The sequence below is a fragment of the Erinaceus europaeus genome, chromosome 3 (assembly GCF_950295315.1).
Source record: "Erinaceus europaeus chromosome 3, mEriEur2.1, whole genome shotgun sequence".
NCBI lineage: Eukaryota > Metazoa > Chordata > Mammalia > Eulipotyphla > Erinaceidae > Erinaceus > Erinaceus europaeus.
This window is the reverse complement of record NC_080164.1, coordinates 126,781,527-126,808,921: the sequence shown is the minus strand read 5'-3', so window position 1 is coordinate 126,808,921 and position 27,395 is coordinate 126,781,527. Positions and strand designations below refer to the sequence as shown.

The 27,395-nt window shown below is 39.6% G+C and overlaps 1 long non-coding RNA gene across 1 annotated transcript in view; it reads right to left on the bottom strand.

Moving 5' to 3' along the window:
* Nucleotides 1-8,105: 8,105 nt before the first annotated feature.
* The window catches only part of LOC132537541 (uncharacterized), a 106,155-nt gene continuing 86,865 nt past the window's right edge, over nt 8,106-27,395 (bottom strand). The window contains exon 3 of the long non-coding RNA XR_009549008.1: nt 8,106-8,247. This is a non-coding gene — a long non-coding RNA (uncharacterized LOC132537541). The remainder of the gene's footprint in view (nt 8,248-27,395) is intronic.

Sequence of the window (27,395 nt, the reverse complement as noted above, 5' to 3'; positions counted from 1 at the left end):
CTCCATATTTGAAAGATAATTTTGCAGGATACAATATTGGTGGCTGGAATTCCTTCTCCTTTAGAACTTTGAAGAAGCAGTGTGATACAGTGCATATTAAAAGGAAACCAGTTCCACTGCATGCAGATTCCACATCTTGATCCATTCATCTGAGGGCACTTCAGTTGATTATTATAAAGAAGGTTACAGTGAGTGTGGGTATATCTATCATTTCAGATTCTCATTTTGTTTAATTTCCATCAGCTAAAACTCAAAAGTGGGATTACTGGCTCATGTGATAGTTCCTTTTATTTTTTGAGGAACCTCCTTACTATTTTCCATAGGAGTTGAACCAATCTGCATTCCCACCACATGTGTTTTTCTTGTCTTTTTTTATGATATGAGATCACACTGGTTTTGATTTGCATTTCTATAATAATAATTAAACATTTATTTTCATAGCCATTTGTATGTCCTCTTTGGAGAAATGTCCCTTTTTTTAACTTGTAGAATTTTGTGAATCCTTTATATACGTTGGATATTAATTCTTTACTAGATTTATAGGCTGTGACTATAATCTTTGAACAATTTGGTTGTCATTTTGCATTTGTTATAGTTTTTTTCAAAGTACAGATGCCTTTTAGTTTGATACAATCCAAGTTATTTGTTTCTGTTTCCCTTGCTGTTAGTGAAATCAATAGACATCTCTAAGTTCAATGTCCATAAGTTTATTTCTCATGTTTTCTTCTAGTTTATGATTTCTTTTTGGTATAGTGTGAATGATCTAATATTAATATTTTATCTGAAATTATTCAGTTTTGCCATTTGCTGAAACTCCCCTTGCTCTATTGCATGTTATTGGTTGCCCTCACATAAGTCAGTCAGTCATATATGTGTGGGCTTTGTGTGGGCTTTTTGCTGGGTTCTCCATCCTGTTGCATTAATTGAACTGTGTTCCTACCAAACCTTTCTGCTTTGATTACTATAACTGTGTAGTACAGTCTGAAGTAAGGAAGTATGGCACCTTCATTTTTGTTTTTTATTCTCAGGATCAATTTGGCAATTTTGGTGGGTTTGTGTGTGTGTGTGTGATTCTTTGTGAATTTTAGTATTTTATTGTTTTATTTATGTAAAAATGATATCAGAATTTACTTTTTAATAGTGATTTAATACTTATTAAAAAAATTATAAGACAACAGGGGTATAATTCCACATCTTTCCCACCACCAGGGTTCTGTGTTCCCATTCCCTCTATTGGACACTACAGTAGTTCTCCCAAGATAATAGATATGCATTGGTTAATATTTCTATAACTGTCTATATGTATATATATATATATATATATGCCCATTTTTCTGTGGTTCTACCTTCTCTTCCTTTCTAAGTCACACCTACTACTTCTGAGTGTCCTCCCCTTTTTCCAGGTACTGATGGAATTGGAGTTCAGAGCTCTCTGGTCATCTTCCCCTAATATTTACCCCTCTGAGAGAATAGACCAAAATTCTTTATGGGGTGCAGAAGGTGGAAGGTCTGGTTTCTGTAACTGCTTCTCTGCTGGACATGGGCCCAGGGAATTTGCAGATGCTACTATGATTTTATCCCAATGTGGTGGCTGTGGCTTTGAGAGTTTCTGGAGAGATCCTGGTTGTATTTTGAATTTACAGGTGATTTTTTTTTTCTTCCTAGTATATCTTGAGTGCAATCTGAAACACCTCCTGCTCCATAGCCACACCTGATATTGGAATTTTTAATGACTATATTTCACTGGTAGGATGACTATTTTTACATTACTGAGTAAGACACTTGTTTGCTCCCAGAAATAGAGTATACATGTCAGTTCAAGCCCTCGGCCACTACTTAGAAGCACTTGCAAAGGGAAAGTGTCACAAATGATAAACAGAGCTAGGGGGATACCACAGGAACACTTTCTCACCTTTTTTCTTCTACCAGGATTCAGTGCCTACATGATAACTCTACTGCTCCTGGTGGCCATTTCCCCCCTTTTTTTCACACAGAGGGTATTGCTTCCAAAGCATGAGAAGCGTGAGGGTTGCCTTTCCATTTCTCTGTGTCTTCTTCTATTTCCTTTAACAATATCTTTTTTTTAAAATTATTTATTTATTCCCTTTTGTTGTAGTTATTGATGTCATCATTGTTAGATAGGGCAGAGAGGAGGGAAAGAGAGAGAGGAGAAGAGGAAGATAGACACCTGCAGACCTGCTTCACCACTTGTGAAACGACTCCCTTGCAGATGGGGAGTCAGAGGCTCGAACTGGGCTCCTTACACCAGTCCTTGCGTTTTGTGCCATGTTCGCTTAATCTGCTGCACTACCACTGGATTCCCGCTTTAACAATATATTATAGTTTCCTGTGTGCTGGTCTTTCATATCCTTATACTTAAAGTGTATAGGTATTTCATTGCTTGAGGTACATTGCAACTAAAATTCTCTTAATTTACTTTTATTCTAGCTTGTTTATATATAAAATGCAACTTATTTCTGTATATTGGTTTGAGTTTATAAACTGTCACTTTACTATATCAAATTATTATGGTTTCTAGTGGCATCATTAGAATTTTCTATGTATATTGTCATCTCATGTGCAAATAGGGAAGGTTTTTTTTTCTTCTTCTTTAATTTGAATTCCTTTTATTTTTCTTGCCTATTTGTCCTGGGTAGGATTTCCAATATTACATTGAACAACTGTAGTAAGAACAAAAACCCTAGCTTTTCTTCAGGATCATCACTGCCTCTTAAGTTTCTGTATCTGTAAGTAAATAAATAAATAAAAGGGGGGAGGTGGGTGAGATTGTATAATAGTTATGCAAAAGGACACTCATGCCTGAAGCTCCAAGGTCCCAGGTTTACTCCACTTCCCCATAAGCCAGAGCTGAGCAGTGATCTGAGAGAGGTAAAAGAAAAGAGGAAAAATGACTTGAGTAGTGGATTTCTTGTGCAGTGAAAACTCTGGTGGTAGTTGAAAAGCATAAATTCTTAATTCAGATACCAGAGCGATGCTGGGATTTGAACTCTTGCCACCTTTTGACCTTATGTAGATTACTAAGCTTCTCAGTTCTCTTCTTGCCTGGAAGTGGAACAAATGCTTTTCTTGACTTTCTTTGTGTAAAATACATTATTTTAACATTCTAAAAATGAGTCATAAATTTACTATTGTACTGTCCTGGCTAAGAAAAAACAAATCAAAATCAGCTTCTTCATTCTAAACAAAAAAAAATAATAAAAAGATCAATAGATTTAAAAGAAGCAGTTGACAAGATCCAATATATACTTCTGATAAAACAATCAACTATAAAAGGGAAAGTGAGGAACATACCTTAATATAACAAAAGTTGCATACGATAAGTCCACAACGAACATCTCCCCCATTTTTTTTTCCATTTTATTTTAGAGAGAGAAACAGAGGGCCAAGAGAGATAGGGAGGAAGAGAGGAAGTTGTAGCACTACGACACCACTCCTAAAACTTGCCCCACTGTAGGTGGGGATGGGGTCTTGAACCCAGGTCCTCACAGATGGCAATGTGTGCTTTACCAGATCCACCACCACCTGACCCCTTCACTTGTATGTCATATTGCCTTTCAAGAAACTCAAGGGTGGGCTTAAGGTCAAAGAAAATATTTCATTACACTAGTAGAACTAAATTTACCTAGGTCAAATCATATTGGATGTGAAGATGTCGATTTACTTTGTCCCACAAGTATAAGGCATGATAAGTAGTCACTTTGGTTGATAAAGAAGATTGTTACAGAATTCCATAGTTTATACACTTGTCCCCAATTTTGTATGCCTCTGAAAATTCTGCTCCTACACAGATACCAAAATATAACTATTCATGAGTTTCTCTTTATAAACCAGAGTCCTATTTAAGAAGACAGAAACTGTGACATGCTACTTTGTTAATCAATTTTTTTCTATATTTAAGGTACTAGCCAAGAATTTATTTTGGGGGATCAGTAGGAAAGGCAATGTTACATTGTGGGCTGTCTTTCTCTGTATCCCATCATGCAGGAGGCTATAGTTCTGGGCAAAATACTCTTGACTGTGACCCTCCACATCTGTGTCCTACAGAAGAGTGGCAGAAGGCCATTTCAGGCATGGTTCAAATGCTCCCTTTGCTATCTGTCGTATACCCTCCAGGAAAAAAAAAATTGGTAATATAAGTAACCAACCTATTCCAGTAATAAACTTTCTCAGCTGGAGAGAGTTGTGGGGTAGAGGAGCCAGCCTATGACTAGGAGCAAAGAGAACGTCTTCCCAACCTTGGATTCCTCTTATTTGAAATTCTCTGGGCTCTCCGATATAAACTTTCCTAACCTTGGAATGAACCACATATTTAGAATCACTATTTCTTCAAATAATTTTTCCATCCATTTATTTCTCTTCTTCTAGAACTCCTGTAATGCAAATTCTAGTCTTTTTGGTGTTAACCCATTTAGTTATCTTCACTCTTCAGTTGGGTTATACACTCTGTTTGATACTTTCTTAGATATTCCTTCCCTTTGTGGAAATTCTCACAAATATTGCTCTCTTGGCTTGAACAGCTTTATGACTATTATGGTCAATTCTATTTTCTTTTCCTTTTTTTTTTCTTACAGGTGATGTGGAGGACTGAACCTGGGAGTCTCAGGCATGACATGAGTCTGTTCACATAACCATTATGCTATCTCTCCTACCTGTTCAATTCTTTATCAGGTAAAGTACTTATTCCATTGAGATCTATTTCTGGAGTCTTATCTTTCAAACAGCATATGTTACTCTTTCTTCATTTTCTCTCTTTTTTCTTTTTGGAGTTCTTTTTTAATTTATTTATTTTCCCTTTTGTTGTTATTGTTGTCATTGTTGGATAGGGCAGAGAGAAATGGAGAGAGGAGGGGAAAACAGAGGGGGAGAGAAAGGGAGACACCTGCAGACCTGTTTCACCACCTGTGAAGCGACTCCCCTGCGGGTGGGAAGCCTGGGCTTGAAAAGGGATCCTTACACTGGTCCTTGTGCTTTGCACCATGTGCACTTAACCTGCAGTACTACACCCGACTCGACACCGTTTCTTCATTTTCTTTAACTCCCTTTGGTGGTTCCCTTAGATAAAACAGCCACTTCTCCCAGTCTTCAAAGAATTGGCTCATATAGGAAATGAACTAGATGTTAGTCATATTTTGAACCTCTGTGGCTGCTCATGAATCCATCTTTAACTCCCTGGCTCCCAGTACTAAGGATCTGCCAAGACCTGTCAGTATGATAAGGAGGGTGAGGATCTATTTTATCGTCTAAGTCTGTGCTGAGCAGAAGCTGAATCCTCAGGCACAAGTTTTTCTTTTTCTTTTAATGTCTAAATAAAGTTTTAAAAAGTTTGTTACAAGATTGTAAGATTACAATGTATATGTATATAGTTCCACACCACCAAAGTTCTGTATCCCCACCTCCCAAAGATAACCAGAGTTCTCACAAGTCTTATAAATAGTTTGCTTGCTTCTGTTTTGTTTAGAGATCTGATCTACAGGAACTTACAAAAAAAAAAAAATCCAGATTCCACATGAGTAAAACCATCTGGTAGTTGTCTTTCATCTCTTTACTTTTGCTAAGCACAATCACCTCCAGTTTCTTCCATTTTGTCCCAGAAGATACAATATCTTTTTTGATTGCAGAGTAATATTCCACGGACTATATATCCTATAACTTCTTTAGTTAGTCATTTATTGATGGACATTTAGGCTGCTGCAAATAATGCACATGTCCCTTCTAATTAGTGTTAGATTAATGCCTAAGAGTGGTACTTCCATTTTTATTTATAGACAGTTATTTTTAACATGTATTATATTAGTATGGATGTGGTATAGAATTGGAACCCTAAGTCCGAAAATATTAATATTTTAAATATATTTAGTTTAAAAAACATTGTCTTGTAAATATAAATCACTATTCTAGTTGGTTACTTGCCAAACTATCTTTCTTGGCGGAGCTGGGTTTGAACCTGCATCATGCCCATGATAAATTAAAGCAAGTGCACTATTCAAATGAGCTGTCTTTTGGAGCCTGAAGACCATACCTTAAGTTAGGCACTTGCAAGACAAAAATAAACCAGGGGGGAGTCGGGTGGTAGCGCATCAGGTTAAGCGCAGGTGGTGTAAAGTGCAAGGACCAGCGTAAGGATCCTGGTTCTAGGCCCCGGCTCCCCAACTGCAGGGGAGTTGCTTCACAAGTGGTGAAGCAGGTCTGCAGGTGTCTGTATTTCTCTCCCCATTTCTCTGTCCTATCCAACAACAACGACATCAATAATAACTACAATAAAACAAGGACAACAAAAGGGAATAAATATTTTTTTAAATCTTTAAAAAAACAACAACCAGGGTTTGTATTATAAGTTCCAACAGATTCTCTGAGCTTTTTCTCTCTCAATCTCAGAAGCAATTCTAGAGAGGCAAACAGTTGTCAGTTCAAGTCTAAGCTTTCAGCATTTCCTCCCTTCTCTTTGGCCAGGCTCAGCAAACTGACCTAGTCAGCTCCTAAGAGGAGAATATCAACCACCCTCTATGTTTATTCCCAAAAGGTTTAACAGTGACTGGCTCACCCCACCATAGAAACACACTTGGCATCGAAAAATGTGCGTAGTCAGGAGCCACCTAATTGTGGCTCCATTTGTTCAAGTTGCCTTGGGACTCAGTGGCCTTTGCTATGTGGTTAGATGCTGCCCTCTGCTGGTCACAATGCTGAATCTCAGGTCATTCTACCCAACTCTTCACCCTCAGCATCCCCATTTGCACCAGGAGCCAGAACTGGAGAAATATACTTGTCCCACATCCAGACCCACCTTACAAGGCTTAGCATTTAGATCCCTGGGGGCAAGAATAGAGATGTAGCCTTACTAAATAAAGAATGAATTGCTAAGACCAAAATTATCTTTCCACTCTGAGTCCTGGACCTCACTTTATATTAATTAATTTTTAATTGATTTAATAATGATCAACAAGTCTGTTGGACAAGAGAAGTACAGTTCCCACCACCAGAACTCTGTATCCCATCCCCTCCCCTGATAGCTTCCCTATTCTTTATCCGTCTGGGAGTATGGACTCAGGATCATTATGGGATACAGAAGGTGGAAGGTCTGGTTTCTGTAATTGCTTCCCCATTGAAAACAGGCATTGGCAGGTTGGTCTATACTCCCAGCTTGTTTCTATCTTTCTCTAGTGGGGCAGGGCTCTGGAGAGGGAGTTTCAGGACACACTGGTGAGGACCTGGACCTCATTTTTTTCTCTTTCCTACCTAGTCAAACAAGTCATCTGAATTCTATCCTAAAAAGTGCTGTCTTGATTTTGCTTAGATGCCAACAGGAAGACAAGCATGCATCCATTATAAGCCAAAGTTTGATAGGGTTTCTGTTCATTGGTAGATTTTATTTTACATGAAATACATCAATACTATTACTACTACAAAATATTTCTGTTGAGTTGCTAATCTGGCCAAATGAACTCTATCAGCTGTAAAGCAGAAAGTAGGTTCAACATCTTTATGAAGCTATGAAACTGAGACCAAACATGAATGATCTAGATTCATCCTGTCCCAGATCCCAGTGGCACATAGGTCCTCCATGGGGTGGGGGCTGAATCTTTCTAGCAATATTTGCCAGCACATTGGAATCACCAGGTCTTGTCTTGGAATTTCCTCAGGATCTTTTAAAAAAATCTATATCTACCTTTTGATATCTAGAAAGATAGTTTCTATCCAGACGTTTTAGCAGTTAAAAGAAATTTTAGGGGTAGTTTAGGACTGATTAAAAAGAGCATATAGTTCCAAAGCTCAAATGTGCATTAAGTTGACTCAAACTTACAACTGAGTGTTCAATAAAGACTTCCAGGGCTACACCCAAATGAAAAAGCTGGAGACTCATCTGAATCTGAAACATCCAGTTACGGTGCTTAATTTTGCATGTTGCTGGATACTAACTACCCCATATTGATTTGATTTTTTTCTAAGATTAAATAAACTTTAAACAAAGAAAATGAGTTGAATCTCTAGTAAGTGTGTTGAGAAGAGTCAAACAGTCCACTGTCCCTTTCCAAGAGACTAATTGCAAGAAGTGGTGTTTAGGAAGAATTGGTTGGCACTCACCCAGCACATCCAGTTCTTATTACACACATTCCATCCTCATATTGAACAGGACCCCCCAGTGCACTTGGATAGTATTCTCTTGGCCTCCCAAGCATGTTTGCTGTGTTATGTTGTCACGATACAGCCTTCAGCTTTCATCAAGGGATGCTATGAAAAAAAAAAAAAACATTCTAATGAAATCCATTACTCCTCTTGTTGTAGGAATATGGATGACACTGTCCACTACATCCCCCAGCTCTTGCTCTAGAAAGCCCCTCATGAAAGTTTTCTGATAAAGTTGGCTGCTAGGAAGAGTTTTGCATCCCCTGAGTAAGAGGCACCGTTTCCCCCTCAGCTGATAAGAGTATAATAATGGTCTCTTTTGGTATGTGGCCTAAGGGGTCTTAGGACCTTGCTGAGAGGTCAGAGTGGCAAGCTCCACTGGGAGGATGGGGCTCATGATCGTGTTAGTTACTGAACAGAGATTAGAACAGAAGGCTAGAATATCCAGCCTTGGGCTGCCTGGAAGGAGATCTCAGTACATGAAATCTAGCAGGGGAATTCTTGCTTTTCAGCCAGCCTAGAGTGTAATACAGGGTAATCTATGGAAACCTCTATTATATTTATTTCAGAGGCCAAGTAACTGGTTTATTCTCTGCAAACTATTTTGTCAAGTGGGTAAAGAAAGGAGACCTTGACTTACTATTTGCAAAAAAAATTGCAAAAAAAAAAAAGTCATCCCACATGTATCCTGGAAGAACCAGCTCAGGTTTTTCTACTCCAACTCCCTTACCGAGCCACTCTTTTTATTTCTGATCCTGGGAAACTAATTACTTGTCCCTCTGGTAGGCACAGTTCTCTTTAGTGGTGACCTGTGATCATCCCTCCCTCCCTCTCGGATTCAGGAAGGAAAGATGACACTGTGGTCATACCTAGGTTTAAGCCCCAGCACCACACTGAGGTGATATGGCACTGGAGGAAACTATGGTGTGCTATAGTCTCTCTACTTCTCTGCCTATGTGAATGAAAAGGTGGTTCATGGTGGGGAACGGTGCATACACAAGGCCCCAGCTCTGCAAAATAGATAAGTATATTGACAGGGTAGACTATTCTGTTTGCCTTTGTGTTAGAATTTTTCTCCTCCATAGCCTTCACTTCCAAGGTCCCATTCTATACAATTTAGTTTTTATTAGAAGTCTATAAATTTATGATCAAATTTATGGGTTTTCAGCAATAAAGTCTAATTTTAGTGTCTTAGGATGAGATATTTCCTTAGCAGTCATAACTGTTACTGGCAACCAGCCTGTACAAATCATACAATAATGGGGCCAGGCAGTGGCACACTCAGTTAAACATATTATAGTTCTTAGCACAAGTTCCCATGTAAGGATCCAGATTTGAGCCTCTGTCTCCCCACCTGCAGGGGGGAAGCTTTGCAAGTAGTGAAGCATGTCTGCAGGTGTCTTTATCGTCTCTTCGTATCTCTTAATTTCTCTGTTCTATCCAATAAAGTGGAAAGAATGGCTGCCAAGACCAGTGGATTCATAGTGTTGACAAGCCCCAGCAATAACCCTGGAGGCAAAAAAAAACAAAAACAACCCAACCATTGTATGATTTTATTATGAACTGACTTGTGCTAGACAGTATCTTCAGAGATGGCATTGCCTTTGTATAGCAATCTTCCTGATTTTGTGCCTTGTCACACATTTCCAAGAAAATTAAAATCTTCTTTCACTTACCCTCATGGCCAAGTAAACAATTATTAATCAATTGTATGTTATAAAGTAGACCATTTCTATTTTGCATAAAATCTAATTTATCTGCAATCACTGTAAAGTCCTGCTACATTATTGGAAACAACAATGTGGAATGTGATTCTTATCAACATTTTAGCGTGTGGTTAACTTCCAAACAAACCTCCAGATTTAAGGAGATGCCAGACAGGGGTTAAAAGCAGCCCCATTGTCTGATGGATTGCACAACCAGGTCAGTTTGTCCTCAAAATATGTGAGCATAGTTGAAATACTCATAAAACCAAGTAAAAACGGTGCTGTCATTCTCTCCTCACTATCAAGGACCTGTCATCCTTGGTCTTCCTCACACATTACATGCTGGCAGGACAAGGAAGAAAAGGCTGAGAGAATTCTAGGAAACATTCAAATGCCTGAGCAAAATTTTCAAGCATCTTCTTTCCACAGGATGTTAGAAAGAGCTGGGTAAGACAGACACACATTTCAGCCTAGGAACTCTAAGTTCTGTGCATGTTTAAGCCTGTGTTTGGGCACCTGCTTCTCATATGATAGGCTTCCTAGATGCTGTGAAGGTGCTAGCTGAGTTGATATTCATTCCCACCTACCAAAGATGAGATCCTGAGAGAGAGGCTTTAGGAAAGGGGATGCTACTAGATCAGCAATGAAGCCTTTGGAAAATCCTGGTCTGCAAAGACAGCAGGGCTGACTCTACTTTCTCATTCTAAGAGTCTGGACTGACACCCTGCAGCAGGAGGAGGAGGAGAGAGGACGGAGGGCTGTAAGCATGCAGTTTCAGGTAAACCCATAGCTTCTCTGTTAGACTTTCAGACTGTTTTCTCAGCTGGCCTCCCACTGCAGGAGATCCAGACCTCTGAAAGCTGCTGTTAGAATGATGGGGCCCAAAGACACTAGAGTGCTCAGCCAGGGTATTTGGGTTATGCAAAGGTCCCAGTAGAAAACACAGTGGTGGGGTGGGGGCAGTCCTTACCACACAGGTCTGGATGTCCAAAAGGATGTCCCCGAAAAGGGCGAGTGCACAGGACACACCCCTCTCCCCCGGGTTTACAGAGGTGGCTCACCTTAGGGAGAGCCCATCCTTTCCCTGTGGCAGAGGTCTCTTCCACAATGCACAGCTGCCTTCAGCCCCACCCTGGAGCACCCCTACACTTCCTTTCCTGACTTCTAGGCTGACACATCCAGAATATTGACAGGGCCCTGCTGAGATTTAATTACAACTATTGTAAAATTAGCAGGTACCATCACAAATCAGGAAAAGACATGACTTCCAGGCTTATATTTGAGCTCCCTGATTAGACACCCTCAAAGTCCACGAATTTCCCTATTTCAGGGCATAGTCTCACAACATCAAGTTTAATGCACAGATAAGGAGCTCAGGGGATAGAGTAACAGCAGTTAGAAGGATAGAAAAGATAATGAGCAGGATCTGCTGTCACAAGAGAAAAGCATAAAGATGCTAAGGAGGTGGTCATGTTGTAAGACCTGGTATCACCAAAGCCCAACACAGTGAAGTGGGTCTCCACGTGTTCAGAGTGCACCACAGCAGTCAGCATTGCTCAGAGTCAGAACACCATCACACCACAACAGAAGAGCCATGCTGTGTTCTGCAGAGTATCTTTATGAGGCAGACTATGACTGCATCTAGTTGACACTTTTATTGTGAATAATGCAGCTATGAACATAGGGGTGCATGTGTCTCCTTAAATTAGTGTTAGAGTGTCTGTTGGTAAGTGCCCAAGAGTGGTATTGCTAGGCCATAAGGTAATTTCATTTTTATTTATGGGCTGTCCATACAGTCTTCCAAAGGATCTGTACCAGTTTGCAGTCCCAGTGGGAGAGAAGTGATAGTACTGGAGTTCAGAGCCCTCTTATACTCTTCCCCCCATCAGGTCCCAGAGAGAAGGGACAAAAAAGAGAAATATTTGGATGTAGTAATACGGTTATGTGTGACTTGGAGGTATAGAGATGATTGGACCTGGAAGAAAAAGGGAGCAAAAATGTACAAGTGTAAACAGTTGTAGAGATGACAGTTAATTCATATCTGCAACCTCGGGAGAACTATGGAGGTTTGCGATGGAGGGACTTGGGATTTAGAACTCTGGTGATAGGAATGGTATGAAATTATACCCCTGTTGACATGGAGTTTTGTAAATCAATATCAAATCACTAGTAAAATAATAATGAAAAAAAAACAGGAAAAGTACAGGTGTCAGAGAAAAGGGAACTGTGCTTCTCACCAGGTTTGAAGAGTTGTGAGGTTGACATTTCAAGCTACATATCTCTGGCTATGGTCCGCGGTAAGGAATCAGAAAGAACTATCAGGAAGTATGGGCATAGTCTTAGAGGTTCCCAGACTAGGAACAGTGAGAACCCCAAAAAGAATGCAAGGGGTTTCTTGTAGTCTTAGAAAGAGCTTAGAATAGGATCAATTGTTATTAAAAACCAGGTTAGTTGGGGGTTTGTTTTTTTATGCTAACCCAATGGTTAGCATCTGTAGTAATATACTGGATCTTACTTTGCTTAGTGGCCTTTAGCAGTATATGAACATCTTCATATTTTAGATACTGAAAAGGCCAAATGGTCTTTATCTGTCTGGTCTACAGTTGTAGTTGACTTAGATGTTTAAAAAACTATACACACAACATATATTTTGAGTTCTTTGAGCAGTTAAAACCCAGTTTTAGAGTTTGATTTAACCTAAGTAATCAATACCTCAGATTTGTAAGATGATCAAATGTTTGTACTTTCAGCTATGGGCTATGCAGTTAGAGAACTTGAAGTATTACATTTATCTCTTTTGACATGTCATCAAAAGTCTGCTCACCCCCCCACCCCTTGGTAACTACTATAGTTTTCCAGTTTAAAATCTGTTCCCCGCTTTGTTTCATGGTTACCACATGTGTAATAACTAGCATTGTGTATCTAGAAAAATCTTTAAGTTGGTCTCAATTAACAAACATTTGTTAGCACTGTTTTGTCCTTTAATTCCCTCCCCTATTTGCTCATTTTTTCCTATTTTTAGTGTGTTCTTAGTTCTAGTCTACTGCTATCCACCCCACCTGAAATGTGTATTCCTTTGCTTCCTTTCTTGTGGGATTTGGTTCAGTAGTTATTTTTTTTTTATTATTATTGTATTTATTTTCCCTTTTGTTGCCCTTGTTTTTATTGTTGTCGTTGGACAGGACCAAGAGAGATGGAGAGAGGAGGGGAAGACAGAGGGGGAGAGAAAGACACCTGCAGACCAGCTTCATCACCTGTGAAGGGACTCCCCTTCAGGTGGGGAGCTGGGGTGTTGAACCGGGATCCTTGTGCTTTGCACCACGTGCGCTTACCCGCCGTGCTACTGCCTGACTCCTGCTTCAGTAATTCTTATAAGGTGGGGTTGATTCTGGCAAATTCCTTTAGTTCTTGAATATTTGAGAAAACCTTTAGTTCTCCCCCATGTTTGAAGGATAATTTTGCAGGATACAATATTCGTGGCTGGAATTCCCTCTCCTTTAGAACTCTGAATATGTCATTCCACTCTCTCCTTGCCTCTAGAGCTTGTGAAGAGAAATCTGATGAAAGTCTTATAGTATGTAGCAGCCAGCAAAATTTCCCTAGCAGCCAGCAAAATTTTTTCCTTGTTGTTGACTTTTGATAGTTTTACAATAATGTGCCTTGGCATTGCTCTTTTGTACTTATAAATCTGAGTGATTGTTTTGAGGTTTTTCCTTAGTGAAGGAAATTCTCATCTTAAATTTTTCTGAAAATGAACTCTGGGTCTTTGGCCTTCTCATCCTCCTCAGATATACCTGTCACTCATATTCGATCTTTTGATGGAGTCTGCAGTTTCACAGAGAGTTGCTTCAGTCTTTCTGAACCATTCCTCTCCCTCATCTTTGAATTGAAAGAGTGGGTTGACTGTATCTTCTAGATTGGAGATTATTTCTTCTAAATATGTGGATCTACTTCCTGAGCCTTCTATATGTGCATGGCTTGCAGTTAGAGTGTCTTTTAATCCCTGAAGTGCTATTAGAATTTTTTATTTCATGCTTCCTAACTACTTAGTGAGTTGTGATTGAAGTTCTTTTTTCAAGCTTTGAAAACTCTTAGTGAACTCTGTTATGAGTTCCTCTCATGTGTCCTACTTCTTGCTTAAATTCTTGGAGAGTCCTCATAATGAGCTCAGTGTAGTCTGTCTCTGAGAGTCTCTCTAAATCTGTAATTCCTTGGATTTCCTGTTTCTCTGTTTGCACAATTTTTGTGCTGGTTATTGCTGGCCATTAAGTAGGTGGTGCTATTGTGATCTCTAGGTCTCTGTATGATCTGTGGTGGTGGTGGTGGAAGGTGCTTTGAGTGGTCCTGTGGTCACGAATGCCCTGTTTTATGTTGTGTTCTTGCCTTAAATATAGGCTAAAAATCCTCAGTCAAAGATTGAGAGATTTTAAGTCCTTTTCTCTTTTCTACCGGCACTAGAAACAACCTTCACTGCTTGCTACACTTAAAGTGAAATCGCCAAAATGGCGCAGCTCAGAAATCTGATTTGACTGTGCTGTTCTTCAGCCTGAACCCCTTTTTGTCCCAACTGTTGGATAGTATGCCAGCTCCCCCTGGCTTCTGCTTAACCATATGCCTATATAGGGATAGATTTAATCCCATTCAAAGCTTTGGTCTATTTACATAAATCACTTTTACATTTACATAAAGCACCACACTCCCTCCAGGGCATTGGTGGTTTAGTGGTAGAATTCTCACCTGCTCCACCCCCTCTCCTTGTCACACCCTGATCCTCTCCTTGTCACACCCTGATCTTCCACCAGTCACTTTTCGCTCCACCCTCTCTATATCACATCCTGTTTCCACCCTACTTGGAGAGTATAAAAACAGCTGCTCTTCTGATTAAAGACACTTGGAAATTGCTTTCCGGCTCCGAGAGTTCCAGAGTGTATCTCCTGCGAAGTTAGTGTGGCACGAGTTCCTGATCCCTCTCCCACGCAGCAGCCTAGATCTGCTCCAGTTGAGTTCTCTCCAACCCAGAGAGCACTAGCTTGGGAAGAAGCACCCTCAGGCTATCCCGGCACCAACAGTATGGGAGCACCCACCTGAGGCTACAGAACTTTTAGCTGTAGATTATGACTTCAGTTGGGTCTCATTGTATTTATTTGTTGTTTTGGGAGGAGAAATAATTTGATCCCAGTTATTCTATGGCCATTGTAGGGTCTGGTTACCCAAGGAAAACACCAAGAGACCAGAAAGATATAAAAACAAAGAGCCTTTATTATTCTAGCCAGGCTAGGGTCAAAATACCGAGCGGCTGGCGCAGCAGCTCTCTAGTATTTGACCCTATACCTAAGTTCTACTAAGGTATAGATGGGATTCAGAATACATGGCATACATGGGTGGTGAAGCGTATTTTTGTTTGTTTGTTTGTTTGTTTTTTTAGAACTCTGTGGTTATCTTTTTTCCGGACTCCAGAGATGTCTCCTTCAAGGTCTGCCTTTGTAGTTATCTCTCCCCTCGCCTCAAGTCTCCGCAGCTGGTGTCCGCCTTGAATTCCAAGAATTGCTTTCTCTAATTGTTTGTTTAACCTTCAGGTTACCGGAGTCCAGGCCTAGCTATCTTTTTTTTTTTTCTTACTAGCTATCTTTTAATTACCAATTTACATTTATTAATTTTAGCTCAATTCCTACAGCCGTGTCTTCCAGAAGTCTTTCCTGGTTTGTTGATTGTATGCCATTCTCTTAAGTGTGAGATGGTATCTTGGTGTAGTTTTATTTTGAATTTCTCTAATGACAAATGAAGTGGAGCATTTCCTCATGTGTCTGTGGGCCATGTGTATCACTTCTGTACTTTTTGATCAGGAAAATGAAAAGGCATAAACCAAAGAAGCATAAGGGCCATTTGAGCAAAGATGTGGAAACTGATACTTATTCACTTCTAAGGCCCTGACTTCACTTCCTTTCTAAGCCACACCTACACCTATTACAAAATCCACATATCCTTCCTACAAAAGGCAAGATTATCTGTCCTGGTGACTAAGTGTTCTATTGTGCATATAGACCACAGCTTCTTAACCCACTCTTCTATCATTGGGTTGTTTTGGTATCTTGGTGATTGTAACACACATAGGTGTTCATGTATCTTTTCTAATAAGCTTTTTGTATTTAAAAATACTTTTTACTTATCTAGATAGAGATAAATTGAAGAGAGGGAAAGAAACAGACACCTGGGAGTCAGCCAGTAGTGCAGCAGGTTAAGCACACATGGTGCAAAGCGCAAGGACAGGCATAAGGATCCTGGTTTGAGCCCCTGGCTTCCCACCTGCAGGGAAGTCGCTTCACAGGCAGAGAAGCAGGTTATCTTTCTCTCCCCTGGCTCTGTCTGCCCCTCCTCTCTCCATTTCTCTGTCCTATCCAACAATGACGACATCAATAACTACAACAACAATAAAAACAAGGGCATAAAAAGAAATGAATATTTAAAAAAAATAAAAGAAACAGACACCCTGCTTCACCACTTGTGAAGCTTTCTAGAAACCCTGCAGCTGGAGACCAGTGGCTTGAACCTAGGTCCTTGCACACAGTAATGTGTGTGCTTAACCAGGTACTTTACTACCCAGCCCCTGGTATTCTTCTACTCCCCTAGTAGACCTAGGTTTAATATGTGGAGGAGCCACATATTAATGTCTCCATGCATGTCCATCCCCTATGGAAAACAGTATGTGTTGGAGACTAGAAATAACCCTTGTTACTATTAACTCTATACCTGCTTCTTTAGACTATCAGGTATGTCTACATTTTCTCACTCGAGTCTAGACTTCTGGTAAGAAACAGACATCCTAACTGCAGTAATTATATGAAATACTCAGATCTTGGATACAAATAAGGTCCAAGAATATAATATATAGTATAGTGACTAAAATATTTGAAAATCAAGTGTTAGGGGCCAGGCAGTGGTGCACAAAGTTCAAGCCCCAGGTCCTCACCTGCGGGGGGAAAGCTTCACAAATGGTGAAGCAGTACTGCAGGTATTACTCTCTCCCTCCCCTCTAAAAAAAAATTTTTTTTAATGTTATAGGCTAAAGAGTTAACATTTTTAAAAATTAGATACAAAGAGACTAGAGCTTTGCTCAGCTCTGGCTTATGATGGAGCCAGGGACTGAACCTAGGGCCTCAAGCATGAAAAGTCCACTGCATCACCATTATGATGTTTCCCTAGCCAACTCTGAAGATTTATATTTGTATATTCGAAAGTTTCTGTGATGATAAATTGATGGATGTCAATTTATGTATATATTGCTAAGTGATTTCCACAGAATCAGATCATTATAGTTGGTATTAACTTAAGGTGAAGTCCAGGCCACATGCCCATGTGTTTGCAACTGCTCTGAGATAGATGCGGAGAGAAGCCACAGTGCTGGAGCTTCCACATGGTGTCAGGTCTTGAGTCTGTGTTGCACCGATGGCAGGCAAGTGCCCTACCCGGTGAGATCTCTCTCCAGTCCTTTGACTATATCTTAAAGTCATTAAACAAATTGTAAAGTGAAGTATACCATCCTAAAAAAAAATGCATTAGTAAACTATGACTTGTAGACCAAATTCAGTACACAGCTTGGTTTTATAAAGCTGTACTGAAACATAGCTATGTGCACTCATTTATATTTTATCTGATGCTGATTTTTTTTTAAACTATAAAGGCAGAGTTAACTAGTTGTGAGGGAGCCTCCTGGATCACAAATCCTAAAATATTTGCTGTTATTCCTTTCCAGAAAATGTTTGCTAATCTCTGACTTAAAGAAACCCGATCCCTTAGAGAAATGGATGATTTCAATGCTAGGTCAGGGAAAGTACAAGCTGAATCTGGGCTATTCTGTTAGAAAGTGAGAATATGCCCAAAGGACATAGGAGCCAGTTTTAAGGGTTTCCACTCATCAAAATCTGGGGCAATTTAGGTACTGAAATAAAGGACAAAAGTGGATTATAATGCATTGACTAAAACTGTGTAAGCTTCCACTGCTTGGGAATGGTTTACAAGCACTTGCACAGGAGTATATAGTTCCCCTTATAATTTAATGCCAGCTAATAAATGTGGGAGGGAGGATGGGGAAACCTACCACTTGGCAACTGTTTCAGTGATGCAGGCTTCAAGTGGAGTCTCCCATGGCTGTCAGGATATTGAGGGTAGTCTCAGATGTTCACCCACCAGCTCTGTTCTTCAGTTGCCAGCAAGGCAGACAGAAAACTGCCACTTTCCCTGCAGACACCAACTTGAGTAGCTGATGGAGGCTGACATCAGTAGAGGGGTTGGAGTCTCTATTTAGTTTGGAGGATGGTTTTTAAGAGTAGGCTATCTCACCATAGTATAGTAGTGGGTGCACTGAGTGGCCCTGCTCTGTGTGGCTGGCTGTTGGTTTATCACAGGGGTAGTACATATATGAGCCCATAAGAAGGGGTTTTGCTAGGTCTATTAGTCTTAGGAGACGATCTGTGCTACACACCAGTCACAGTCTGAAGGGCCTTCTTCCCCTTATCCTCCTGGTTGTGGGGATGAGCTGGGCTCAGGGGTGCAGCACCATAGATGTTTTGATTCACCAAGAGTGGTGTCAACATTGCCCAGTATCCTTTATCTAAAGCTAGTAACACTAAGAAATAAGTGATGGCATTACTAATGTATAAGGTCCTAGCACTGATTCATGTGGGGTTTTTGTTTGTTTTGCTGCCAGGGTTATTGTTGAGGCTCAGTGCCAGCAGTAGGAATCCTCCACTCCTGGTGGCCATCCCCCCCCCCCCTTTTAAAAAATTTTTATCAAATAGGATAGAGAATTTTAGAGAAAACGGGGAGGTAGAGGGAGACTCCTGCAGACCTGCTTCACCACTTGTGAGCTTCCCCCTTGCAGGTGGGGGTGGGGGTTCTAACCCTGGTCTTTGTGCTTGGTAATATGTGCAACCAGGTGTAACACCACCTGGCCCCCAGATTGCTGTATCTTAAGTGAATTCTTGTGAGCCCAATTCTCCTGCTTTTGACAATGAAAAGACACTGGGAACTTTTAAGCAATTACATTTGTTTAGAGGGGTCAGTAGGTCATTTTGTTTCTAAGTTGAATTTCATTCATTTGCACAATCTTTGAAATTGACTAGGCGTGGGTGGTTCAAGTTATCACACCAGTAAGGTTACAGGGGAGGGGAAGCAGTACTAATGTCCATTTACACTAGCTGTCTTTGAAACATATGCAAATAGTAATGCTTAGCTAGTTTGATGTATCACACAATAGAGCACATAGAAGTGTGGACTTTAATTGGTAGTATGCATCCTTTGCATTTTGCTTTTGATACATAGTTAAAAGCTTGAATTCTGGTCTTTTCTACTACTCATTCCTTGGGTTTGTGTTTAAGGCTGGAGTGTTGTCTGTCACACACACAAAAATCTGGAATCACAAGTATTAGCAGTTATCTTAAATGTCTATTGCTCCCAACCCCACCCCCCATTGTTTTGTAAATGGATCTCAAACAATTTAGGAAATCTTGAGTCAGGCAAGCAGTTGGATAAGTACCAGTTTTCCCATCTCTTGGCTGTCAGTTGTCTCCCAATTAATTTGAGGTTCAGCAGAACAAGGACCCTGGATAAGTTTCAGTTGGCATTTGTTCAATCTTTAAGTCCCTCATGTTTCATTCCATAGTTTTGATACTCATCTAGACAATTACAGCAATTGGAGGCAGAAAGGCCAAATTTATAAGTGGAGATAAAACTTCTGCAATTTAGTTTGTTTGCTTCCCATTACTCTACCTACCAACTCCAAGATAGAAACAGGACATTTGCCTGGTCAAGTGCAAAGTGCTTGATGTTCCCTAGGATTGGAAGGCCATCATGTCAGTTATTTTCAGAATATTTTTCACTTGAGAACTGGAGGATTGAGTTGTTGTCAGTCTAACTATGAAACACACATAAATCTCCAAGTAGAGTTGACCATCTTCCTTGCTGCCCTGCTCGGACATATTCTCTACTATAGAACACTGATTTTCTGGTCTCTCTCATGGTTTCAGAATTATTTTGTATTTCTATGTCCTAAGGATATTATGCCAGAATCCTCTAATTACATCTGGATAGCCCTGGAGGTAAGCCTCCCCTTTACCCTGAAATCTGTTGAGTCCCTGCAATTTCAAATATTTGTCTTGCCAATAGGTATCTTTGCCTTCATTAATGTGATAGACGTCTTAGGAGCAGTGTTTGAAATCCTGGACTGTAATTGTTACGCATTTTCATCTTGTCACTCAAGTGAGATTCTTAAATGTCAGTCTTTTTGTCTTCATTAGTTACATAAGCTGAAATCCTGGCAGGGTTTTTATGTGAGTTTCATGATCATTGGCCATCAGTCATGGTTTAAATTCTCATCCCTTTTATCTGAATCAATGTGTATAGACATGCAAATTGAGGAGACAATCCTATTTATAATTGCATTAAAAAAACATTGTGGAATAAAACAAAGGAGGGAAGTAGGAGACATTTACAATGAAAATTCTATGAAGGATATCCTGTATTTCCTAGATCAGAATAATAGGTAAGCTGGCTATTTTAACTAACATAAAATAGATTCAATACAATCCCAATGGCATTCTTTTGAGGAAGTGGAACAAACAATTCCAAAATCTGTGTTGAACCACAAAAGTCTCAGAATTGCTTTGGCTATTCAGAGAAAAGAAAATTTAAGTCAGGAAGCATCATGCCTCTGAATATAAGCACGTGCACACATTCTGTTTTAATTACTTTGGTTGTGATAAATACCTACATACACAGGTGTGAAACTGTACTCCTAACACACTGCAAACTAATATCATATTTATAATTTGGGGAAAAAAACTTGTAAACCAAGAATATTCAAAGCAGTCTTTCTGAACTGAAGGTGAGATAAAACTTCATCATTCTTGTGATGAACTCAACATTTTCTCTCAGGTTTTTAAACTGACTACATGTCTTTACTACCACTATCATCTTGTCATCTGATTGTTTATTGCCTTATTGAATTTTTTTTGAGATTTTTATTTAGAAGACATCCCCTTTGTCATTTCTTATAAAGGCAGTCTCATGATGAACTTCAGTTTTATTTGGGAAGCACTTTATACTGAGTATTTTGAATATGCTGTTCCCATCTCCTAGTCTGTGGGAGGATTTTTTTATTATCTACCTGCTTTCAGTATCCTTTGTCTTAGCCTTATTTATCATTTCATGCCACAGAAAGAAGTCTTTTCAAGATAAGGCTTCTACAGCTGGCAATAGAGCAGGACAGAAATGTACCCCTGATGGCTGGTATACATTCCTTCACCCCATTTCCCATGGAACCTAGTTTTCAGTTGAAGTGTATATAACAAGTATGCTCCTACCCAGCAGCAGCCAGTGGTCCATTTTTGAGAAAGAGGGAGGCATGTCAGCAGCTTTGAGGCAGATGGCTCATCACCCTTGTCTTGGTGACTAACTTATGTATTCCAGTAAACTCCCTATAACCTTTGCTACGTCTGTTCTTATTCTCTCCCAGATCTCCTGTGCATCTCCAGCCAGGACAAACATGAAATTATCAGAAGTGATAATATGAGAATTGCTATAGTCCTCTTTGCAGTTAAAGAACAGGTTTTTAGCTTCATGGATTTTCATATCCTAGAAGATAAAGAAGGGATGAAAATACATCTGAAAGTATATGTTGTCTTTACAAATGAAAAAGACTACATTAGGAATGTGCTATATCTTTTAAAAAATTTTATTGGAGGGCTATTGGTTTACAGTATAGTCTTTAGCACATAAGCACAACCTCTGGTTTCTCCTTGATAAGTGTGTAGGAGGCACACTATCACCCTAAAGTCCTTTGCTTGGGTACAATACCACACCCAGTACAAGTTTCACCTTACAGATGAAACTTTTTAAAAAATATTTATTTATGACAGGGATAGGAGTGAGGGAAAGAACTAGACATCACTCTGGTACATATGTATATTTTAAAAAATATTTATTTATTCCCTTTTGTCATCATTGGATAGGACAGAAAGAAGAGGGGAAGATAGAGAGGGGGAGAGAAACAGACACCTGCAGACTTGCTTCACCAGCTGTGAAGCGACTCCCCTGCAGGTGAGAAGCAGAGCTAGAACGAGGATCCTTTCGCTGGTCCTTGTGCTTTGCACCAGGTGCGCTTAACCCGCTGCGTTACCGCCCAACTCCCCAGATGAAATTTAATAAAGGACAGTGAGATTATTCGGTGTTGGTCTCTCTGACTGATCTCATTCAACATAATGTCCTCAAGTTCTGACCAAGATATTGCAAAGGATAACCTCATTTCTAGATTTTTTCTTTTTTTTTTTTCATTTCTAGATTCCTATTGTCAAACTCACCAAGTTATTCCTCTGTTAGGTCTGTTGCATTTGCTCATTGGATTCTTTAGTCATAGAAATAGAGAATTTCTGAAGCTGACAGCTTGCTGTAAGTTCATTGAATTGCTTTAATCTTCCATATCTTAACATTTGATTTTTACAGAGTTGATATTCTGTCCTGTGATGTCAATTTTATTTTGAAATCTAGTGCTGGGACAGGGGAATATATACCAACAGCTAACATGAGTTTTTTTTATTGACCACCTTTTAGATTGTTATTTTGTTTAAATAACAATTTACTATTAAGCTACTTATCTTTTTTTCCTTTCCAGCAGTGGACTCCATGGCTGTTTTTTTTTTAATTACCACTGGCCGCCATAGGTGTTTTAGGCAACAAAGGTTGGTAGCAAGGGGCTGTGTGTCTGTGGAATGGACCTGCTACTATTGCACATATCTTTCCCAAATTTTATCCATCTTTGGGGTCCTACATCTAAGACTCAGTCACCAAGAAAATGGAAGGGCAAATAGTTGTGAGACAGGTGGCTCCTTTTAGTAAGGCACCACTTAACGGAGTAAGCAGTTTTTCTCTCCCAGATACTCTGCATCACTGGCCAGAAGAAGACAGTACAAATGTCCTCAAGTTTTCCAACAATGTAGTAACTGGGACTCAGTGCTTACAGGGCAAATCCAACACTACTGGTAGCCATTTTCCCTCGCCTTTGATATAACAGAAAGAAATTGAGAGATACCCATAGCCCCGCTTCACTGCTTGTGAAGCATATCCTCCCCTCTGCAGGTAGTGCCTGGGGGCTTGAACCTAGGTCTTTGTACATGATAGTGTGTACACTCAAGCTGGTGCACCACCACCTGGTCCCTTCTGTCCTTTCTTTGACTGTTGACAACATAGATTAATCATAAGGGAAACTGGGGATACAAGTAGCTGTGTTGTTCCTTGCTTTCCCTCCTCACAGGGAAAATTCAGGAAGGGAACATCACTGAGAGCAGCCTACAGCTCTGGTTTACTTCTGCTACATCACCCCATTACATCGTCACATAGTTCTTAACTCCCTGATCTATAGTGGTTATTGGGTCAAAAGGTGTTAATGCTGAGACCTTTGGTTTCTTGAAGGTAAAGCCTATTAAAAATAGTACTCCTAAATCCAGAGTTAAAGGAAGGGAAAGGATATTCTCTTGAAACCTCAAGAAGGGACTAAATCTAAGGAGCTTCCATTTGTTACATGCTCCATGGACTCACTACATCGACCTCTACTACTTCTAATTTCCCTCTTTCCCTTTCAAGAGACCCATGATTCCAATGGTTCTACCCAGATAATCCATCTCAGAGCCCTTCATTCAGTCATACCTCCAACTTCCCTTTGCACTGCAAAGTATCATACAGAGATCCATTGGGTTAGAGTGTAGATATCTTAGAAGGGCATATCTGTTTACCACAAGAGGGTAAGCAGATTTGCCATGTGTGAAATGAAAGGAAAGAGCTAACTAAGGAGAACCTTCAATGAAATGGATTTAGTATATTGTCGCTGAAATTCTAAGTTTGCCAAACATGTGATCATAGCCTCTTAACAAATCTTAGTCCATGCCTTGGTCATTTAGCATGGGCCTCTCTGTTCCTGGCTTAAAAATGTCTACCATTTCTACTTGTAACATTTTAGGCATATTAATACTCCAAGAAAAATCTTTCTCCTAATACTATCTTATCACTGTACAAGGGGAAAGATAGAGGAATGGAGAGATACTAAGTCTTTCATGCCTGAAGTACCAATTAGTCTTTTGCCAGAGCTGAGCAGTGCTCTAGAAAAAAAAAAAAAAAAAAAGATCAGCAGAGGATGGTCCTCTGTTGGTTTTATTTGTTAGTTCTGATTGTGAGTAGTAAAAAGGAATTATTTTTGTTCTTTATCATTTACTCTACAGAAATACTTGTTGAGATCAAGGCTATAATTCTGTTTGCATTGTTTTTTATTGCTAAGGAGCTAGATAGTAAAGAATGTGTTTAGAAGATACAAGTTATTTATTAAAAAGTCCTGTTTCACTTATACTGTCTAACTGAATACTGGGCATGCATTAATAGATTTTTAAGAATTTTTATGCTATTTTAAGGAATTGAATATAAAATGGAAGTTATATATAGAGGGCACAGGTGGCAGAGTAGGAAGAGTTTATGTGTCCATGAAAGGTGAGTACAAACTTGCAATTATCTAGGGGTTGATTAGTCGACCTGGAGTTCAGGTGAATATAGGAGGAGAGAGAAAGAATCAGACATCACTTGACCTCATGCTTGAGGGTCCAATGCTTTATCCCCTGGACCACCAGATGTATAGTTTTTATAAGAGAATAAAAAAGGAATACCCAGAGAGGGATGTGCTTTTATGTTATACAGATATATGTATAATGTGAAAGTTCTCCCTGGAAAATGAGGCCAGGTGCCTCCCATCCCTAAAATACAACACAATAAAGACAATGCAATGATTCTAGGAACTTGAGGACCTGAAGAAAAGCACAGGGCAAGAACCAGCCCTTAAAGTGTCTGCATATAAAGGCTTTCTTTTCTCCAAACAGTACCACCATTATGAATAGCACCCAACCAAGGACAACACCTGGCATTCCTTTACTGTCAGTCATAAAAAGAAAAAAACAACATTATGGACTACTGCCCCACCCATCCTTGTGACTGGTGTCTAGTGACAGCCTGTACCATATGCAGTAAACAAATGGATCATGCCTATCATAGTCTAGCCAAGCCAGTTCCATCATCCTTCCTCACAGAATTATGAAGTTTTTTTAATTCACTTGGTTTAGTTGTTCTCTACCTCTTCTTTAGCACAAACATCCTCACCTTCCATCCATCTTGTCCCAAATAATACAATCTCACCTCTTTTAATGGCAGTATAGTAAGTATTATATTGGTTACATAACAGTAACTTATGAGAACCACAATAATGCCTATTAAGGTCACCATAGTCAAGAGTCATGGTCATGGTCAATAAATATGCCTGTTTGACCAGATGGAAAGCCCTGCCCAAAGTAGCTTCCCCACCACAGCAGGCAGGTGAGTGCAGTGTGCAAAGAGCCTACACTTTTGAGTATTAACTCAGGAGGCCAGGACCCACTTGACATCACTGCACATAAAGACAACTAATGAAAATGAACAGAAAATCTCACTATAATATCTAAAGACAAATACATATAGAAAACAGATGATCAATTAGGGCTTTGTTGAAATGCTTGAGATTAATCCACAAAGACCACAGAAGAATTTGAAACAAATGGGAAGACAGACCTCTATACAGTGAAAGAATCTTTTAGTTTGTCTTTTTCACTATATACATTCAGTAAAATATCTTTTAGGGTTATATGTTTTGGACGTGCATCTCTTTCCAAGAGCTGTGTCTGTTGGCACAAAGGTGCTAGCAGACAAAGCAAGGTGAAATTTCTAGTTTTCTTTTTTTAAAAAATATTTATTCCATTTTGTTGTCCTTGTTTTAATGTTGTTGGTTAGGAAAGAGAAATGGAGAGAGGTGGGGAAGACGGGGAGAGAAAGAGACACCTGCAGACCTGCTTCACTGCTTGTGAATCGACTCCCCTGCAAGTGGGGAGCCGGGAGCTCAAACCAGGATCCTTATGCCAGTCCTTACTGCCTGACTCCCAATTTCTAGTTTTGTTATCCACATCAATATTACAAATAAAAAGAACCTCCTATTAAAAAGGCATAATGTAGAAGTATAAATTAGTACAACCACTATGGAAAATACAGCTCATTTAATTGTTTTTTTATTATTATTGGATAGAAATTGAAAAAGGGAAAGGGAAACACCTACAGCACTGCCTTGCCACTCTTGAAACTTCCCCTACAGGTGGGGATGAGGGTCTTGCAGGTCCTTGCACATCATAACATGTGTGCTCAACCAGGACCACCAATGCATGGCCCCACAATTCCACTTCTGGACAAAGAATATAAACACTAGCTAGGGATGTATATATCTTTTCAATATTCATTGCAGCACTTTAACAAATAAGACATTTTCATATGCATGCATTGGTGGAACTTAGTGGATTGATAACACATAATGGAATACTAAGTTATAAAAAAAAAAAAGATAAAATCCTGTCATTTGCCATAGTGTGGAAGTACCTTGAGGGGAATATGATAAGTAAAGAAATACAAGTATTATACAAGTATTTCATTTGTGGAAAATTAAACAAAGCTTTAGACTGAACAGAATGGTGATTTCCAAATGGGAGCAAATGTGGTAGGGCTTGGTTGGTGGTGGATAGACACCTGCAGAGTGTGTGCTGTGGTATATTTGGTCAAGGTGAGAAACTAATCCTGAAAGTCATACAGCATTGTAAACTCTTATTACCTTAAAGGGAAAATTTCACAAGACATTTAAATTATGATGATACAATCCCTATTTTACAAAAAGCAAAATAATTATAAGAATTGTGTTCCTGGGAGTCGGGCTGTAGCACAGCGGGTTAAGCGCAGGTGGCACAAAGCACAAGGACCGGCATAAGGATCCCGGTTCGAGCCCCGGCTCCCCACCTGCAGGGGAGTCGCTTCACAGGCGGTGAAGCAGGTCTGCAGGTATCTATCTTTCTCTCCTCCTCTCTGTCTTCCCCTCCACTCTCCATTTTTCTCTGTCCTATCCAACAATGACAACAACAATAATAACTACAACAATAAAACAACAAGGGCAACAAAGGGAATAAATAAATAAAATAAATATAAAAAAAAAAGAATTGTGTTCCTTTGGGAGTTGGGCGGTAGCGCAGTGGATTAAGCACGTGTTGCAAAGTGCAAGGACCGGTGTAAGGATCCTGGTTGGAGACTCTGGCTACCCACCTGCAGGCGAGTTGCTTCACAGGCAGGGAAGCAGGGCTGCAGGTGTCTATCTTTCCCCCCTTCTGTCTTTCCCTCCTTTCTACGACGATGACATCAATAACAAAAAATCAAGGGCAACAAAAGGGAAAAAATATTTTTTTTAAAAGTCATTTAAAAAGAAGACTTGTGTTCCTTTATGTTGACTATTACTTCTGAAGTATTTAGTTAACAATGAATATTTATTGGCTTGGGGAGGTGGGTAGTGAGAAGGTATACAGGAGATGAACCTTTATTCTGACCATTGCTACAAGTATTCTCATTCTACAAGTATGTGTTTCTTTCCTGGCAGTATTCCTTCTTTAAGATTATTTTATT